General features: G+C 54.2%; 1 protein-coding gene across 6 annotated transcripts in view; it reads left to right on the forward strand.

The window, feature by feature from the left end:
- The window catches only part of ARHGAP8 (Rho GTPase activating protein 8), an 87338-nt gene that overhangs the window by 2218 nt on the left and 71689 nt on the right, over window positions 1-13431 (forward strand). The gene's annotated exons all lie outside the window — the stretch shown is intronic.

The following is a 13431-nucleotide window of genomic DNA, read 5'->3' on the forward strand; positions in this document are numbered from 1 at the left end:
ACCTGCCACCACATTCAGCTAATTTTTGTATTAGTAGAGATGGGGTTTCACCATGTTGGCCAGGCTGGTCTCCAACTCCTGACCTCAGGTGATCCACCCACCTCAGCCTCCCAAAGTGCTGGGATTACAGGAGTGAGCCACCGAGCCCAGCTGAGTCATTGACACTTACCTGACTTAAACATGCCTGGCACATCCTGCCATCCACCTAATAAGGCAGTTCCAGGCTGAGCCGCTCATGGGCACGCGTAGGTGATGGGGTTAAATTAAGGCAGCTTCGGTTAAAGAGATGAGAGCAGGGAACTCAGGTCCTGGAGGTGCCTGGCAGAATCTTTCACCTCATTTTGAAAAACCCATCCCAGTCTGGGCGTGGTGGCTCATGTCTGTAATCCCAGCACTTTGGGAGGCCGAGGTGGGCGGATCACCTGAGGTCAGGAGTTCGAGACCAGCCTGGCCAACATGAAGAAACCCCATCTCTTAAAAAATAAGTAAAAAGAAAAGAAAAGAAAACCCATTCCATTCCCTGATTTTACCTTCATTTTACTGATAGGGAAACTGAGGCACGGGCCACATGAGAGTGAGCAAGAGAGGGTGAATGAGTCAGGAGACCTGGTTTTTGGGCAGGTCACTCTCCCTCTGGGGCACTCAGCCTCCTCATTTGCAAAAGGAGCCATTGGCGGTTCTTCCCCATGGCGATGGTGGTCACCACATGGCCATGATGCCCTTCCCGCACGTTTAGCTGCTGACTCCTTGCTCACGTCCTGAGGCGGGGACTCACGTTACTGCCCCTTTCACAGATGAGGAAGCAGGCAAGGAGGGTTAAGGTCGCATGGCTAGTGATTGGAGAGCCAGGCTTCGAAGCCAGCTGTGCTGTAGCTGCAGCGTCCCCCCCCCCCCCGTCCCCACCCTCCTCCCACACGCACTGTGCTGGGCCACCTCCCAGGGCACTGAGGTGCGCCTCCCACGGGGGAGCTGGTGGCTGGTGGAAGTTGGCGCCGTTCGGAGCCTGCCAGTGACTACCCTTCAAATCTATGTGAAATTAACATGGGGAGAGAAAATAGATGTTTTCCGGCCTGCGCAGTGGCTCACGCCTGTAATTCCAGCACTTTGGAAGGCAGAGGCGGGCAGATCACGAGGTCAGGAGTTCCAGACCAGCCTGGTGAATGTGGTGAAACCCCACCTCTACTAAAGATACAAAAAATTAGCCGGTCATGGTGGCGAGCACCTGTAATCCCAGCTACTTGGGAGGCTGAGGCATGAGAGTTGCTTGAACCGGTGAGGCAGAGGTTGCAGCGAGCCGAGATGGTGCCATTGCACTCCAGCCTGGGCAACAGTGTGAGACTCCGTCTCATAAAAAAAAAGGAAATAGATATTTTCCATTTCTTTCCAGATTATTTCACCTTTTCCCCTTGGTCCCTTGATTAAAACTGTCGCTCAAGGAAGGTGCACCGCGTGTATCCAGATGCTTCCCCGGGCTCGCTGAGGTGCACTTGAGGGAGCCCCTCTGGGGCCTGCTCCGTGGGTGAGGGTACCCTTGCAGGAGCATGTGTGGGGTGTAGCTGCAGAGTCCTGCCCTGCTCCAGAGTCCTGCCCCAGCTGCCTTCACAGGGAGTCTCCCTGGAGCTTCTGACAGCCTGTTGTGTTCAGATTTCTGTGTCCCTGGAAGGCAGAGAGGACCTAGCTGAGCGACTCTCTCAAATGGGTGTCATAAACCAGCGTGTTGTGGCTGGGGAAGTAGAGGCTGGGGACACCCTCAGGGCTTGGGAGGGGCGGGCCCTGCAGTGGTTAACAACCAGGATGGAGGCCGGGTGCTGGCGTCTCATGCCTGTGATCCCAGCACTTTGGGAGGCCGAGGTGGACCGGATCACCTGAGGTCAGGAGTTCGAGACCAGCCTGACCAACATGGAGTAACCCCATGTCTACTAAAAATACAAAATTAGCCGGGCATGGTGGCACATGTCTGTAATCCCAGCTACTCTCAGGAGGCTGAAGCAGAAGAATCACTTGAACCCAGGAGGCGGAGGTTGCATTGAGCCAAGATCGCGCCATTGCACTCCAGCCTGGGCAACAAGAGCAAAACTCTGTCTCAAAAAAAAAAAAAAAAAACCACAAAAATCCAGAAACCGGGATGGGGACTGACTTCCTCTCCCTTGACCTGGAGTCAGTTGCTGGCCACTTTGCTGGGGTTTCCTGTCTGTGGAAGGGGGGCAGCGTCATATTTACTCATGGGGCCATTGGGAGAGTTAAATGGGTTAGTTTGTAACTGCAGGGTTCCCATTTGTCGGTATCGGTTCTGTGTCCTGACCTCGGGGGAGGATGCTGCATGGGGACAGGAGAGAAGAATACACTTTGTTTAGAGCCTGTGTCTTCCACGCCGAAGGCCAAGGCCACGCAGCTCTTTCTTCGGTGGCCTGGACGGAGCAGTGGCTTTCCGGTGAGGGGTGGAGAGTGGAGCAGTGACTGTCCAGAAGGAACCGGTTGAGCAGGTGTGGATTCCAGAGACTCCTGGGCAGCTCCCCCTCCCTTCCGCCACCTGGCCATAAAATGAAAACAAGCAAGGCCGGGCGCGGTGGCTCAAGCCTGTAATCCCAGCACTTTGGGAGGCCGAGGCGGGTGGATCACGAGGTCAAGAGATCGAGACCATCCCGGTCAACATGGTGAAACCCCGTCTCTACTAAAAATACAAAAAATTAGCTGGGCATGGTGGCGCGTGCCTGTGATCCCAGCTACTCAGGAGGCTGAGGCAGGAGAATTGCCTGAACCCAGGAGGCGGAGGTTGCGGTGAGCCGAGATCGCGCCATTGCACTCCAGCCTGGGAAACAAGAGCGAAACTCCGTCTCAAAAAAAAAAAAAAAAAAAAAAAATGAAAACAAGCAAAGGAAACTGGGAAGGTGCCGGGGTTGGTCTGGGCTGCCGACCTGCTGTCTACAGGACAGGTTGGCCCCTGTGGCACTCGGGTGGGGCTTCCTGAGGTGCCTCTGTGGCCCCTGTAGTTGGGGCTCCCACCTGACCCTCCAGAGCAGGTCCCACGCTGTTGTCATTCCTTGCATTTTATGTAAGAGGGTTTATTTTTTCATTTATGTTCTTTTTATCTGTGGAGAAGTGTAGACACTCAAAGGGTGTTCAGTGAGCTGCCACCATGGCCACCCAGCAGCCAGGCACGCCTGCGGTCACCGTCCCCACCCATCCCTACCCCAGCCTCCCCCAACTCTCCTCCACCGTCCCACCTTCTCTCCCCTCCCTATTCCCTGGAGCGTTTTAGAGCCTCTCCTAGACCTCATACTCCCTAAATACTGCAAGGTGAATCCTTTTTTTAAGAAATTAATTATTTTGGCTGGGCGCAGTGGCTCACGCCTGTAATCCCAGCACGTTGGGAGGCCGAGGTGGGCAGATCACCTGAGGTCAGGGGTTGGAGACCAGCCTGGCCAACATGGTGAAACCCCGTCTCTACTAAAAATTCAAAAATTAGCTGGGCGTGGTGGCGCGTCTGTAATCACAGCTACCCGGGAGGCTGAGGCAGGAGAATCACTTGAACCCGGGAGGTGGAGGTTACAGTGAGCCATGATCACACCACTGCACTCCAGCCTGGGTGATAGACCAAGACTGTCTCGAAAAAAAAAAAAAAAAAAAAATACTGGGCCGGGCGCGGTGGCTCAAGCCTGTAATCCCAGCACTTTGGGAGGCCGAGGCGGGTGGATCACAAGGTCAAGAGATCGAGACCATCCCGGTCAACATGGTGAAACCCCATCTCTACTAAAAATACAAAAAATTAGCTGGGCGTGGTGGCGCGTGCCTGTAATCCCAGCTACTCAGGAGGCTGAGGCAGGAGAATTGCCTGAACCCGGGAGGCGGAGGTTGTGGTGAGCCGAGATCGCGCCATTGCATGCCAGCCTCGGCAGCAAGAGCGAAACTGTCTCAAAAAACTCTTCCAGCTTTATTTAGGCATAATTAACAAAAACAGTACACGTTGACAGTGTTCAGTGTGGTGTTCCGATACGTGTGCGTTGTGGTGTGTTAAATCAAGCTTCAGTCTCCCCCAACTTTTTTCCCATGATTGCAATACTATTATCATGTTTAAAACACTTAGCAACAATGTTTTTATTTTTTCCTGTTTTCCAGACAGGGTCTCCCTCTGTTGCCCAGGCTGGAGTGCAGTAGCACAATCTCGGCTGACTGCAGCCTCTGCCTCCCGGGTTCAAGCTGTCCTCTTGCCTCAGCCTCCTGAGTAGCTGGGATTATAGGTGCCCGCCACTACACCTGGCTAATTTTTTTTTTGTTTGTATTTTTAGTAGAGACAGGGGTTCACCATGTTGGCCAAACTGGTTTCGAACTCCTGACTTCAACTGATCTGCCCGCCTTGGCCTCCCAAAGTGCAGGGATTACAGACATGAGCCACCGCCCCCAGCCCGTGCTGACTTTTCATGGGCGCCAGTAGCCTCCCCTCGGGTACAGAGGGATTGGGAACAGGTGGGAGGTGCAGGGCCACCTGAACTTCTCTGGGTACCCGTGGCCGTTTCTTGTCTGGCTGCAGGGAGGGTGGGTCTCTTTGGCCTGGCTAAAGCATAACCAGATCTTTCTGTCAAGAGGCATCTGAAGGCCAAGGCTGGGTGTATGGGGGCTTCGTGAATCCCACTTTGATTTCCCAGGAGGTAGATTTTAATTGAGACGGTCACTGAAGTGAACGTTACCCCATGATGATGATCATTGGCCAAAACCGTCTGCGGAGCGCTTCGTGCGGGACTCTGCGTGCGGGGTGGGGGTGGGGCGGGGGAACGGGAACACAGCGTGCGCCGAGGCCCTGCGGTGGCGGTGGGGGGTGTGTTCGAGGGGCAGCGGGGAGGCCTGTGTCCCAGGGCCGAGGGAGCGGGGTGGGGTGAAGGCCACGCACTGTGGAGGGCGGCCGGTCCAAACCACAGACTCTTTCAGGCTTGTGCAGGGGTTGGAATTTTATTCCAAGAGTGGCAGGAAGGCCTTGGCACAAACAGGGTTGTCGCGGAGGGTTGAATGGGCACTTGGGATATTCAAGTCAGAGCTGGGAGAGAGGTCAGGCCTGAGATCCAGGTTTGGGGGTGGAGGACACGGATTTACACCCCTCCTTTTTTTTTTTTTTTTGAGACGTAGTTTTGCTCTTGTTACCCAGGCTGGAGCGCCGTGATGTGATCTCGGCTTGCCAAAACCTCCGCCTTCCGGGTTCAAGCAATTATCCTGCCTCAGCCTCCCGAGTAGGTGGGATCACAGGCGTCACCACGCCTGGCTAATTTTGTATTTTTAGTAGAGATGGGGTTTCTCCGTGTTGGTTAGGCTGGTCTCGAACTCCCGACCTCAGGTGATCCACCCACCTCAGCCTCCCAAAGTCCTGGGATTACAGGCGTGAGCCACCACACCCAGACGGATTTACCATTTTTTAGGGAGAAGAGAGAGCCCAGGGTCACCCCAACATGCCCAAGTGTGGATCGTAGGGCTCCTGGCAGAGGCCCAGCTGCGACCACTTCAGGGACAGCCTGGGATGCATTGCAGAGAAGGGGTGGACGAGGTGGATGGTGGGAGGGACCCCGGCGTGCGGGTGGAACCGGGCCAAGCTGGGCCTTGGATCCGGGACTCTGCCTCATGCCCTCTGCTTGTTCTCTTCTTCAGCAGACCTCCCAAGGGTTGCTCATGTCTGCGACCCCAGGCTGGCTGAGTGCGGGACTCAGACGTGAGTCACATGACCCCGCTGTCGGGGCACACACAGTGAGGGGTCAGGAAGAGCATACAGATACGTGGTGCAGCCTGATGAGGGCTATGGTGGACCTAAGGGCTGCCAGAGCCCGCAGGAAGCCCCTCCTCCAATCTGGGGTAGGCAGGGCACCTGGAGCATCAGGACAGTTTTGGCTGTAATGAACAGAAAACAGAACTCTGAACTGGCCCAAAGTCAATAGGGATGCAGTTGGCCCATGTAGCTGAAAACGTCTGGGGATAGGATGGAGATCAGGTATGGCTTGATCAGGGCTTAGCTATGCCCTGTCTTCTCTGTGGTCTGCTGGGTCTGCAGAGGGGCGGCAAGTCGGCCACAGCCCTCCAGGTCTCATCTGCCTACCCGGCTTCCTGGAGAGACTCCCCCAGTGGTTCTCTCTTGAGAAGTAGGATCTTCTGTCTCAGAAGCACCCGGGAAACTTCCCGGAGCCGCAGGGACCCAACGAACCCCCGCACCAGCCTGAAAGAGCCTGTGGTTTGGACCTGCTGCCCTCCAGAGCTCACGTCCTTCATCCGCACCCGATTCCCTCTGCCCTGGCACACAGGCCTCCCGGCTGCCCCTCAGCATAGCCCCCACCGCCACCTCAGGGCCTTTGCACACGCCGTGTTCCCCCACCTCCCCGCTCCGGACCACACAGCCCTGCACGACGTCGGTGATCCACAGCCGGTTTCCATGACCGTCATTGGCCTCGTGCTGAAGAGCTCTGGCTTGCGTTCCTGAATTAAGCTTTGAAAAGGGAGGTACAATTACTCTTAGCCTCATCGGCTGGGCCCAGGGAGGTAGGACAGACTCACCTCTTGCAGCTGGGGGGTGTGCAGGTGAGAGCTGCGCACCTGGATGGTCGCCTGGGTGCCCTCGCGCAGGGCAGCAGAGATGCTTGGCGTTCCCTACAGGCTTCTGGGGGAGCCCTGAGTCTTGACCCACAGGAGAGCGGGTGGCTCGGCAGCTCTTTAGAGACCTCCTCGCCCTTTCACGGCGCCGAAGGTCTCCTGGGGTTTGTGGGCAGGCCTCGGACGAGGTCCTGATGCAGGTCACAGTGTTTGGGGTTCTCATTTGTCTGCTGCTTGGACGAATGGCCTTGCACATGCTGTCTTGCCAGTGCCGGGGACCCGGTGGTGGCTGTGGTGAAGACTGGGCCGTGAGGATTAACAAACTCATGCATAGCTGAGACAAAGGGGTGGAAGTTTGGGCCGGGCACAGTGGCCCACACCTGTGATCCCAGCATTTTGGGAGGCCGAGGCGAGTGGATCACGAGGTCAGGAGTTGAAGACTAGCCTGACCAATACGGTGAAACCCCCTCTCTACTTAAAAAAAGAATACACAAGTATGGTGGCTCATACCTGTAGTCCCAGCTGCTCGGGAGGCTGAGGCAGCAGAATTGCTTGAACCTGGGAGGTGGAGGTGGCACTGGGCCAAGACGGTGCCCCAGCACTCCAGCCTGTGGGACAAGAATGAGACTCCATCATATTAAAAAAAAAAAAAGTGAAAGTTACTTTTTTTTAAAGACAAGATTTCACTCTGTCACCCAGGCTGGAGGGCAGTGGCACGATCTCAGCTCACTGCAATCTCCGCCTCCTGGGTTTAATCTATTCTCCCCCCTCAGCCTCCAGAGTGGCTGGGACTACAGGTGCCTGCCATTACATCTGGCTAATTTTTGTATATTTAGTAGAAATGGGGTTTTGCCATGTTGGCCAGGCTGGTTTCGAACTCCTGAGCTCAAGTAATCTGCCTGCCTCAGCCTCCCAAAGTGCTGGAATTACAGGCGTGAGCCACCACACCCAGCTGGAAGTTACTTTTTATGGGATGCCACTGGCATCCTGGCTCAGTAGTGACCCCCACTCGGCCCCCATCATTCCCGGACTTTCCCGGGAATCTCTGGTCAGCGTCTGTCTCAGGTACTCAGGTGTGTAAGCTTCTTTGTCTCTGGGTCTTGGAAGCTTAGGCCTGGATGGCATCAGACCCATCCCCTCCTCCCAAGAGCCCTTTATCAGAACACCCAGTTCTGAAACGAAAGCCTGCATTGCGTCAATACCACAGCGAGCTCTTCCTCTGGATGCCTTGCACATCGGACGTGCCACTGACATTAAATTTGGTGCTAATTTGCCCGAGGTAAGTAGGTGCGAATTTGTAGCTACAGCATTAAGATAATTGCTGTGAGGGTTTATTTATGTAACGTGCAAATATATTTTTACAGCAACAAACCGTTTTGCTAGGAATTATAAGTACAACAGTTGGGTGATTTGAAATCTCCTGTGCGTCGCATCCACTCTGCAGACACGCCTGTTCGGGTCCACGTCTCTAATGAAGGGCTGCAGCTGGCCAGCCCCACAGATGCTGGTTTCTCTGTGCCCCTGTCCCCCTCCCTGGTGGAGGCTCCGAGGGAAAGGGCCTGACAGGGAGGGTCGAGAGGGAGTTGAGGCGTGTGTGGACTCACATGTAGGGCGAGGCAGGCTTGAGGGGATGGAGCTTCTGCTCGGGAGAAAGGTCCCACTTGTAATGTCTGGCTGCTTTTCCCTTCATTTTGATGATTATGGAGCATCTGCACGTGTCGGGCCCTGAACTAGGCACCACAAATAACTGAGCAAGTTCAGGCTGGGCTTGGTCCTCATGAAACTTTAATCTGCTAAAGGAAGCCCATGTTAACATTAGCAAAAGGATCACAGAAATAAGTGTGGTCAGCCTTCCATATCCGTGGCCTCTGTATTCATGGCCTCCGTACCTGTGGCCTCTGTAACTGTGGGCTCCGCATCCATGGCCTCTATATCTGTGGGCTCTGCATCCATGGGCTCCACGTGATAGGTTCCTCATCTGTGGATTCAGCCAACCACGGATTTGATGTATTGGGAAAAGAAATAAGTGGAACTTACATAGACTTTTCTCACTGTTAGTATTCCCTAAACAACACAGTGTAACAACTATTTACAGGCATTTACCTTGTGTTAAGTATTGCAGGTGATCTAGAGATGATTTAAAGCATACAGGAGGGTGTGCATAGGTTTATACAAATACTACACCCTATTACAGCAGGGGCTTGAGCATCTGCGGATTTCGGTGTCTGCTAGGAGTCCGGAAACGAATTCCCCATGGACACCAAGGGACATCTGTAAACTCGCACGTGGTTGAGCGCCATAAGTTGTGCATACAGGGGGTTAAGAGCATGTGAAGCATGTGGACAGGGGCCTGACATGCCCCTGTTTGGAAAGAGAATATATGAGTCCATGCTGCTGATAAAGACATACCCAGGACTGGGTAATTTATAAAGGAAAGAGGTTTAATTGACTGACGGTTCCCCGTGGCTGGGAGGCCTCACAATCATGGTGGAAGTGAGGGAAGAGCAAAGGGACATCTTACGTGGTGGCAGAAAGAACGAGAGCCAAGTGAAAGGGGATTCCCCTTATAAAACCATCAGAGCTCTTTTTTTTTTTTTTTTTTTTTTTTGAGACGGAGTTTCGCTCTTGTTACCCAGGCTGGAGTGCAATGGCGCGATCTCGGCTCACCGCAACCTCCGCCTCCTGGGTTCAGGCAATTCTCCTGCCTCAGCCTCCTGAGTAGCTGGGATCACAGGCACGCGCCACCATGCCCAGCTAATTTTTTGTATTTTTAGTAGAGACGGGGTTTCACCATGTTGACCAGGATGGTCTCGATCTCTCGACCTCGTGATCCACCCGCCTCGGCCTCCCAAAGTGCTGGGATGACAGGTGTGAGCCACCGCGCCCGGCCTCATCAGAGCTCTTGATACTGATTCACTGCCATGAGAACAGTATGGGGGAGCCCGCTCCCTTGATTCAATTCTCTCCCACCGGGTCCCTCCCACAACACGTGGGAATTATGGGAGCTACAATTCAGGATGAGATTTGGGTGGGGACACAGACAAAGGATATGAGAGAATTGTTTTAACAGACGTCCGAAGGGCAGACAGGAGCCGGCCCACAGGTGGGGGCTGTGGTGTCATGAATTTTCGCTGAGTGTCGTGGTTCATGCCGGTCATCCCAGTGACCCGGAAGGCTGAGGTGGGAGGATCACTCGGGGCTGGGAGTTTGAGACCAGTTTGGGCAATATAGTGAGACCCAATCTCTATGAAATGCATAAAAAAGCCAGGCACAGTCATGTGCCCGTGTAGTCTCAGCTACTCTGGAGGCTGAGGCAGGAGGATTGCTTGAGGCCAGGAGTTCAAGGCTGTAGTGAGCTGTGATCATACCACCCGACTCCGACCTGGACAACAGCGTGAGACACCATCTCTAAAACCAAAAAGTCTTCATTGGGTCTTTGTCGCTGGTTCCTGGCACAGCCCCTCAAACCCTTGGAAGAGCATCTTTTCTTACTCATTATGAGCTTTTTTTTTTTTTTTTTTCTTTTGAGACGGAGCCTTGCTCTGTCACCCAGGCTGGAGTGCAGTCACGATCTCGGCTCATCGCAGCCTCCACCTCCCGGGTTCAAGCAATTCTTGTGTCTCAACCTTCTGAGTAGCTGGAATTCCAGGCACCCACCACCAAGCTCAGCTTTTGTTTTTTTTTTTTTGAGACAGAGTCTCACTCTGTTGCCCAGGCTGGAGCGCAGTGGCACAATCTCAGCCCACTGCAACCTCCACCTCCTGGATTCAAGCAGTTTTCCTGCCTCAGCCTCCCAAGTAGTTGGAATTACAGGCATGCGCCACCATGCCCAGATAATTTTTTTTCTTTTTTTTTTTTTTTTGGTAGAGACAGGGTTTCTCCGTGTTGGTCAGGCTGGTCTCGAACTCTGGACCTCAGGTGATCTGCCCACCTTGGCTTCCCAAAGTGCTGGGATTATAAGCATGAGCCACCATGTCCAGCCTATTTCTGTGTTTTTATTAGGGATGGCATCTCACCATGTTGGCCAGGCTGGTCTCAAACTCCTGACCTCATGATCCACCCGCCTCGGCCTCCCAAAGTTCTGGGATTACAGGTGTGAGCCACTGCGCCCGGCCGGAGCTCCTTGACCATAGCTGAATTTACACTTCGATAAGATGACTCAAGGCCGGGCCTAGATAGCTTCAGGATGGGGGCTGTTTCAGAGGAGCCAGCCATGTGATTGAAGTTTGGAGCTGTCAGTCAGTCCCTGACAACCTGTGGGGAGGGGACAGAGGCTGGAGAGTGGATCACCAGTGGCCAGTGATGTGTCCAGTCACGCCTGCATAACAAAATCTGGGTAAAAATTGTGAAACAGCGAGGCTGAGAGCCTGCTTTCTTGCTGGTGTCTCAGGTGGGGAGAAAAACCCCTTTCCTTCGTTCAGTGCCTGCTCATTCTACGGGCTAGGTGCCCAGAGCAAACTTAGAGCAGAAGATAACCTTCAGGCCAGGCGAGGTGGCTCACAGCTGTAACCCCAGCACGTTGGGAGGCTGAGGTGGGCAGATCATCACCTGAGGTCAGGGGTTGGAGACCAGCCTGGCCAGCATGGTGAAACCCCGTCTCTACTAAAAATTCGAAAATTAGCTGGGCGTGGTGGTGCGCGCCTGTAATCACAGCTACCCGGGAGGCTGAGGCAGGAGAATCACTTGAACCCGGGAGGTGGAGGTTGCAGTGAGCCATGATCACACCACTGCACTCCAGCCTGGGCGATAGACCAGAAAAAAAAGATGCTTGGCCGGGCGCGGTGGCTCAAGCCTGTAATCCCAGCACTTTGGGAGGCTGAGGCGGGTGGATCACGAGGTCAAGAGATCGAGACCATCCTGGTCAACATGGTGAAACCCCGTCTCTACTAAATATACAAAAAAAATTAGCTGGGCATGGTGGCGCGTGCCTGTAATCCCAGCTACTCAGGAGGCTGAGGGAGGAGAATTGCCTGAGCCCAGGAGGCGGAGGTTGCGGTGAGCCGAGATCGCGCCATTGCACTCCAGCCTGGGTAACAAGAGCGAAACTCCGTCTCAAAAACAAAACAAAAAAAACAGATGCTTTTCAGAAAAGGGCAAAATTGTGACTGTCATACGGTTGTAAAAATGAGCACATTAACGATTTAATTTAGCTGACGAGAGAACCAGGCAGATGTTTTCAGTGACTGCAAAGGGAATCTGAAGGACGGAGGCATTTATAGATGGGGCGTATTGAAATGGAAATGCAAATGGAGGCAGATTTGGGGTGTCCTGGCAGGAAAAGGGAGGAAGGGGGAGGAGGCAGCCGCACTTCCGCCAGCCGGGACGGAGTCTCCGGGTTTCTGGGCATCATTTTGCACGGCTCCAAGTTACCCACGGCTTGCAGAGTTGTAAAGTAACTCCCCAGGAGTCAGAGTCGGAGAACCTAGAGGAACGTTCTCTGGTCGTCATGATGCAAGGGCGATCCACTGAGTCACACATCTGTCACTACAGTGACGAGGAAGCCCCTGCGGGGGCGGGTAGCAAATGCTGGAAAAATGGATTGATGGCATGAGATTTAAAAAATAGTTCAAGGCAGCCGAGGAGGGAGCGGGGGCGGTCCATGGCCAAGACGGGCCTGAGAGTGACAGCCACGTCCTGGTGCCACACAGAGCAGCCCCTCAAAGGAAAGGCAGGAAAGCCGGGTGCGGTGGCTCACGCCTGTGATCCCAGCACTTTGAGAGACTGAGGCGGGCGGATCACCTGAGGTTGGGAGATGGAGACCAGCCTGACCAACATGGAGAAACCCCGTCTCTACTAAAAATACAAAACTAGCCGGGTGTGGTGGTGCATGCCGGTAGTCCCAGCTACTGGGGAGGCTGAGGCAGGAGAATCACTTGAGCCCGGGAGGCGGAGGTTGCAGTGAGCCAAGATTGTGCCGCTGCACTCCAGCCTGGGAGACAAGAGCGAGAGTCCTCAAAAAAAAAGGAAAAGCAGGAACGCGCCTGCTGCGGGGGGCCGGGGCAGTGGCCCACAAGGGTGGTTCTTCCTGTTCGCGTTCCTTCGTGTGTCCCACATTTCCTGCATGTTCTGAGTCGTTCAGTTTCTGGGCTGGAGCCAGGAGACCTGGGCTGCAGACACAGTCCTCTGCTGACTTGCTGTGTGCCTTTGGGCAAGCCCTCACCCTCTCTGGGCCCCTGTTTTCCTGCTTTACAATGTCAGTTGATGGCACAAGATGCTCGCTGGGGTGGTCCTGGCACCACTGTCTGGGATTCTGGCAGTTCATGAGAAGGAGAAACCTGAGTGTAGGGAAAAGTCCTGAGTCAGTCACAGCTCTGCAGGCAGGGGTGTGGGTGTGTGTGTGTGTGTGTGTGTGTGTGTGTTCACACACCCCCGCTGGAGAGAGCCAAGAGTACTGTCAGCTATAAGGCTGCCGGAGGGGCGAGGGGCTCCCGGGGTTCACCGTGGCGCGCCCCACTTCCCAGTGTTGCTACACAGGCCTGGATTATGTGGCGCTCACACTGAGCGAGCAAACTTCAAAACAAATCATCCAGTCTGTGCTTTTTGAGATAGGCGAGGGGGCAAAAGGCTTTGTCCTTGTTTGGATGAAACAGAGGCTGGAGGGAAAATCAAAGGCTTCTTTTTCGTGGACCGTCCGGGACGGGTAGGCACGTCTGCCCGGGGGTCTCTCGACCTGCAAGAAGGTCCCAATACCTGGAAGAGGGAGTGCGCCTGGAAAATTAATAAAGACAGAGAGAGAGAAAGCGAGGCGTCTGGAGGGCTGATAGGCTGTGCCTAAACAGCAAATTTTATTTTTCAAAGGCCAGGAATAAATACACTTTCTTGGCTCTGGTTTATGTCATAGCAAGAGGAAATGCAAATGTATGCCTCACA

Source organism: Saimiri boliviensis, chromosome 21 (genome assembly GCF_048565385.1).
Source record: "Saimiri boliviensis isolate mSaiBol1 chromosome 21, mSaiBol1.pri, whole genome shotgun sequence".
In the NCBI taxonomy this organism is placed as follows: domain Eukaryota; kingdom Metazoa; phylum Chordata; class Mammalia; order Primates; family Cebidae; genus Saimiri; species Saimiri boliviensis.